General features: G+C 41.9%; 1 non-coding gene across 1 annotated transcript; it reads left to right on the top strand.

The window, feature by feature from the left end:
* Positions 1-6,742: 6,742 nt before the first annotated feature.
* Positions 6,743-6,814, top strand: TRNAM-CAU (transfer RNA methionine (anticodon CAU)). The gene has a single exon. It is a non-coding gene; the product is annotated as a tRNA-Met (tRNA).
* The last annotated feature ends 162 nt before the right edge of the window (positions 6,815-6,976 follow it).

Raw genomic sequence — 6,976 nt, 5'->3', positions numbered from 1 at the left:
TATATATAGAAGGAGTCACGCGGGGAGTGCTCATCCTCCTCGAAGGCTCAGAGTGGGGTGCCTAAATGTGTGTGGATGTAACCAAGATGTGAAAAAAGGAGAGATAGGTAGTATGTTTGAGGAAAGGAACCTGGATGTTTTGGCTCTGAGTGAAACGAAGCTCAAGGGTAAAGGGGAAGAGTGGTTTGGGAATGTCTGGGGAGTAAAGTCAGGGGTTAGTGAGAGGACAAGAGCAAGGGAAGGAGTAGCAATACTCCTGAAACAGGAGTTGTGGGAGTATGTGATAGAGTGTAAGAAAGTAAATTCTCGATTAATATGGGTAAAACTGAAAGTTGATGGAGAGAGGTGGGTGATTATTGGTGCATATGCACCTGGGCATGAGAAGAAAGATCAAGAGAGGCAAGTGTTTTGGGAGCAGCTGAATGAGTGTGTTAGTGGTTTTGATGCACGAGACCGGGTTATAGTGATGGGTGATTTGAATGCAAAGGTGAGTAATGTGGCAGTTGAGGGAATAATTGGTATACATGGGGTGTTCAGTGTTGTAAATGGAAATGGTGAAGAGCTTGTAGATTTATGTGCTGAAAAAGGACTGATGATTGGGAATACCTGGTTTAAAAAGCGAGATATACATAAGTATACTTATGTAAGTAGGAGAGATGGCCAGAGAGCGTTATTGGATTACGTCTTAATTGACAGGCGTGCGAAAGAGAGACTTTTGGATGTTAATGTGCTGAGAGGTGCAACTGGAGGGATGTCTGATCATTATCTTGTGGAGGCTAAGGTGAAGATTTGTATGGGTTTTCAGAAAAGAAGAGTGAACGTTGGGGTGAAGAGGGTGGTGAGAGTAAGTGAGCTTGAGAAGGAGACCTGTTTGAGGAAGTACCAGGAGAGACTGAGTACAGAATGGAAAAAGGTGAGAACAATGGAAGCAAGGGGAGTGGGGGAGGAATGGGATGTATTTAGGGAATCAGTGATGGATTGCGCAAAAGATGCTTGTGGCATGAGAAGAGTGGGAGGTGGGTTGATTAGAAAGGGTAGTGAGTGGTGGGATGAAGAAGTAAGAGTATTAGTGAAAGAGAAGAGAGAGGCATTTGGACGATTTTTGCAGGGAAAAAATGCAATTGAGTGGGAGATGTATAAAAGAAAGAGACAGGAGGTCAAGAGAAAGGTGCAAGAGGTGAAAAAAAGGGCAAATGAGAGTTGGGGTGAGAGAGTATCATTAAATTTTAGGGAGAATAAAAAGATGTTCTGGAAGGAGGTAAATAAAGTGCGTAAGACAAGGGAGCAAATGGGAACTTCAGTGAAGGGCGCAAATGGGGAGGTGATAACAAGTAGTGGTGATGTGAGAAGGAGATGGAGTGAGTATTTTGAAGGTTTGTTGAATGTGTTTGATGATAGAGTGGCAGATATAGGGTGTTTTGGTCGAGGTGGTGTGCAAAGTGAGAGGGTTAGGGAAAATGATTTGGTAAACAGAGAGGAGGTAGTGAAAGCTTTGCGGAAGATGAAAGCCGGCAAGGCAGCTGGTTTGGATGGTATTGCAGTGGAATTTATTAAAAAAGGGGGTGACTGTATTGTTGACTGGTTGGTAAGGTTATTTAATGTATGTATGACTCATGGTGAGGTGCCTGAGGATTGGCGGAATGCGTGCATAGTGCCATTGTACAAAGGCAAAGGGGATAAGAGTGAGTGCTCAAATTACAGAGGTATAAGTTTGTTGAGTATTCCTGGTAAATCATATGGGAGGGTATTGATTGAGAGGGTGAAGGCATGTACAGAGCATCAGATTGGGGAAGAGCAGTGTGGTTTCAGAAGTGGTAGAGGATGTGTGGATCAGGTGTTTGCTTTGAAGAATGTATGTGAGAAATACTTAGAAAAGCAAATGGATTTGTATGTAGCATTTATGGATCTGGAGAAGGCATATGATAGAGTTGATAGAGATGCTCTGTGGAAGGTATTAAGAATATATGGTGTGGGAGGAAAGTTGTTAGAAGCAGTGAAAAGTTTTTATCGAGGATGTAAGGCATGTGTACGTGTAGGAAGAGAGGAAAGTGATTGGTTCTCAGTGAATGTAGGTTTGCGGCAGGGGTGTGTGATGTCTCCATGGTTGTTTAATTTGTTTATGGATGGGGTTGTTAGGGAGGTAAATGCAAGAGTTTTGGAAAGAGGTGCAAGTATGAAGTCTGTTGGGGATGAGAGAGCTTGGGAAGTGAGTCAGTTGTTGTTCGCTGATGATACAGCGCTGGTGGCTGACTCATGTGAGAAACTGCAGAAGCTGGTGACTGAGTTTGGTAAAGTGTGTGGAAGAAGAAAGTTAAGAGTAAATGTGAATAAGAGCAAGGTTATTAGGTACAGTAGGGTTGAGGGTCAAGTCAATTGGGAGGTGAGTTTGAATGGAGAAAAACTGGAGGAAGTGAAGTGTTTTAGATATCTGGGAGTGGATCTGGCAGCGGATGGAACCATGGAAGCGGAAGTGGATCATAGGGTGGGGGAGGGGGCGAAAATTCTGGGGGCCTTGAAGAATGTGTGGAAGTCGAGAACATTATCTCGGAAAGCAAAAATGGGTATGTTTGAAGGAATAGTGGTTCCAACAATGTTGTATGGTTGCGAGGCGTGGGCTATGGATAGAGTTGTGCGCAGGAGGATGGATGTGCTGGAAATGAGACGTTTGAGGACAATGTGTGGTGTGAGGTGGTTTGATCGAGTGAGTAACGTAAGGGTAAGAGAGATGTGTGGAAATAAAAAGAGCGTGGTTGAGAGAGCAGAAGAGGGTGTTTTGAAGTGGTTTGGGCACATGGAGAGGATGAATGAGGAAAGATTGACCAAGAGGATATATGTGTCGGAGGTGGAGGGAGCAAGGAGAAGAGGGAGACCAAATTGGAGGTGGAAAGATGGAGTGATGCCGGCTTTCATCTTCCGCATACTTTCACTACCTCTTCTCTGTTTACCAAATCATTTTCCCTAACCCTCTCACTTTGCACACCACCTCGACCAAAACACCCTATATCTGCCACTCTATCATCAAACACATTCAACAAACCTTCAAAATACTCACTCCATCTCCTTCTCACATCACCACTACTTGTTATCACCTCCCCATTTGCGCCCTTCACTGAAGTTCCCATTTGCACCCTTGTCTTACGCACTTTATTTACCTCCTTCCAGAACATCTTTTTATTCTCCCTAAAATTTAATGATACTCTCTCACCCCAACTCTCATTTGCCCTTTTTTTCACCTCTTGCACCTTTCTCTTGACCTCCTGTCTCTTTCTTTTATACAACTCCCACTCAATTGCATTTTTTCCCTGCAAAAATCGTCCAAATGCCTCTCTCTTCTCTTTCACTAATACTCTTACTTCTTCATCCCACCACTCACTACCCTTTCTAATCAACCCACCTCCCACTCTTCTCATGCCACAAGCATCTTTTGCGCAATCCATCACTGATTCCCTAAATACATCCCATTCCTCCCCCACTCCCCTTACTTCCATTGTTCTCACCTTTTTCCATTCTGTACTCAGTCTCTCCCGGTACTTCCTCAAACAGGTCTCCTTCCCAAGCTCACTTACTCTCACCACCCTCTTCATCCCAACATTCACTCTTCTTTTCTGAAAACCCATACAAATCTTCACCTTAGCCTCCACAAGATAATGATCAGACATCCCTCCAGTTGCACCTCTCAGCACATTAACATCCAAAAGTCTCTCTTTCGCACGCCTGTCAATTAAGACGTAATCCAATAACGCTCTCTGGCCATCTCTCCTACTTACATAAGTATACTTATGTATATCTCGCTTTTTAAACCAGGTATTCCCAATCATCAGTCCTTTTTCAGCACATAAATCTACAAGCTCTTCACCATTTCCATTTACAACACTGAACACCCCATGTATACCAATTATTTCCTCAACTGCCACATTACTCACCTTTGCATTCAATCACCCATCACTATAACCCGGTCTCGTGCATCAAAACCACTAACACACTCATTCAGCTGCTCCATGTATTGTTGACTGGTTGATAAGGTTATTTAATGCATGTATGACTCATGGTGAGGTGCCTGAGGGTTGGCGGAATGCGTGCATAGTGCCATTGTACAAAGGCAAAGGGGATAAGAGTGAGTGCTCAAATTACAGAGGTATAAGTTTGTTGAGTATTCCTGGTAAATTATATGGGAGGGTATTGATTGAGAGGGTGAAGGCATGTACAGAGCATCAGATTGGGGACGAGCAGTGTGGTTTCAGAAGTGGTAGAGGATGTGTGGATCAGGTGTTTGCTTTGAAGAATGTGAGAAATACTTAGAAAAGCAAATGGATTTGTATGTAGCATTTATGGATCTGGAGAAGGCATATGATAGAGTTGATAGAGATGCTCTGTGGAAGGTATTAAGAATATATGGTGTGGGAGGAAAGTTGTTAGAAGCAGTGAAAAGTTTTTATCGAGGATGTAAGGCATGTGTACGTGTAGGAAGAGAGGAAAGTGATTGGTTCTCAGTGAATGTAGGTTTGCGGCAGGGGTGTGTGATGTCTCCATGGTTGTTTAATTTGTTTATGGATGGGGTTGTTAGGGAGGTAAATGCAAGAGTTTTGGAAAGAGGTGCAAGTATGAAGTCTGTTGGGGATGAGAGAGCTTGGGAAGTGAGTCAGTTGTTGTTCGCTGATGATACAGCGCTGGTGGCTGACTCATGTGAGAAACTGCAGAAGCTGGTGACTGAGTTTGGTAAAGTGTGTGGAAGAAGAAAGTTAAGAGTAAATGTGAATAAAAGCAAGGTTATTAGGTACAGTAGGGTTGAGGGTCAAGTCAATTGGGAGGTGAGTTTGAATGGAGAAAAACTGGAGGAAGTGAAGTGTTTTAGATATCTGGGAGTGGATCTGGCAGCGGATGGAACCATGGAAGCGAAAGTGGATCATAGGGTGGGGGAGGATGCGAAAATTCTGGGGGCCTTGAAGAATGTGTGGAAGTCGAGAACATTATCTCGGAAAGCAAAAATGGGTATGTTTGAAGGAATAGTGGTTCCAACAATGTTGTATGGTTGCGAGGCGTGGGCTATGGATAGAGTTGTGCGCAGGAGGATGGATGTGCTGGAAATGAGATGTTTGAGGACAATGTGTGGTGTGAGGTGGTTTGATCGAGTGAGTAACGTAATGGTAAGAGAGATGTGTGGAAATAAAAAGAGCGTGGTTGAGAGAGAGAAGAGGGTGTTTTGAAGTGGTTTGGGCACATGGAGAGAATGAGTGAGGAAAGATTGACCAAGAGGATATATGTGTCGGAGGTGGAGGGAACGAGAGGAAGAGGGAGACCAAATTGGAGGTGGAAAGATGGAGTGAAAAAGATTTTGTGTGATCGGGGCCTGAACATGCAGGAGGGTGAAAGGAGGACAAGGAATAGAGTGAATTGGAGCGATGTGGTATACCGGGGTTGATGTGCTGTCAGTGGATTGAATCAAGGCATGTGAAGCGTCTGGGGTAAACCATGGAAAGTAGTGTAGGTATGTATATTTGCGTGTGTGGACGTATGTATATACATGTGTATGGGGGTGGGTTGGGCCATTTCTTTCGTCTGTTTCCTTGCGCTACCTCGCAAACGCGGGAGACAGCGACAAAGTATAATAAAATAAAAAATAATATATATATATATATATATATATATATATATATATATATATATATATATATATATATATATATATATATATATATATATATATATGTCCACAAGACACAAAAATGCAGTTTGATAAACTAACGTTCATTAAATGACAAATAAAGAATATGATATGTGAATTTCAACAATACTATTGATATTATAAAACCACATATGGCATACGCCAATTTTTCAAATCATCAAAAGTAATAAGAGATGAAGCAGTCCGGAGGTAACTTGTGGAAGACAGAGTAGAGTGGCTAGGCTCAGAAGCATGTTCTCCACTTCAACTGACTAATGATATGTTAAGACAACACAAACCACATACATCCATTGTGAGGATGGAATCAGGGATGAAACATCTATAACTAGAAAGGTTAAAGATACAAAGATGGTGAAATACCTTTACCCAGGATCAGTAGCACCTGTGGCAATGGACACACCTTTGTAATGCTTGATCACCTACAACTGATCAACTTTGATACGAAACTCTTAGGTATTATCCTTCAGGAAAACTTTTTGAAAATATTCATAAGACATATATATATGTTAGATATACACTCTCTCTAGAATATATCTTTACCTGGGACGTGTGACACCTGTGTGGATAGACACAACTTTGTAATGCATGATCCATTACACGAAATGAACTTCACTAACGAAGAGTTATACAACGCGTCGTTGGAGAACATTAATTAAATACATATACAGAATTTTTATGTTAGACAAAAGACATTCTTGGTAGTAAACATAAAAAATGATGATGAAAGATCAGGGACGTAGATGTAGATATTTTGTTCAAAGATAAAATACTCCTGCCTTAAACTAACTCATTGTATTGCATTTTCACTTAGATACCCACATGATAATGCGTTCTGTTCTTTAAAATCAAATTCTTATGTTTCTAACATGATTATATCTTATATAATCTTAAGGATTCAGGCTTAAAGATCTTGGTTCTGAACAACCATTATAATGCAACACAATACATATTTATCATAAACTAATAATCTATCACAATAACCATTATGTTTGTACCAGATTCTTTAAGTCCTCAGTCACGTTTGTTAATATATAAGAGATTTTTCCGCCACTGACAAGTGGCTCCGTGGTGTAGTGGTTAGCACATCTGCCTCATAAACAGTTGGTCCGGGTTCGATTCCCGGCGGGGCCTTTGTTTTCAGTATTTTTTTGTGATCGTAAATATTCGTAGGTAGGTTCTCTCTCTCTCTCTCTCTCTCTCTCTCTCTCTCTCTCTCTCTCTCTCTCTCTCTCTCTCTCTCTCTCTCTCTCTCTCTCTCTCTCTCTCTCTCTCTCTCTCTATCAGCCGACAGGC

The sequence above is a fragment of the Panulirus ornatus genome, chromosome 9 (assembly GCF_036320965.1).
Source record: "Panulirus ornatus isolate Po-2019 chromosome 9, ASM3632096v1, whole genome shotgun sequence".
NCBI classification, from domain to species: Eukaryota; Metazoa; Arthropoda; class Malacostraca; order Decapoda; family Palinuridae; genus Panulirus; species Panulirus ornatus.
This window is presented reverse-complemented; position numbering and strand designations above follow the sequence as displayed.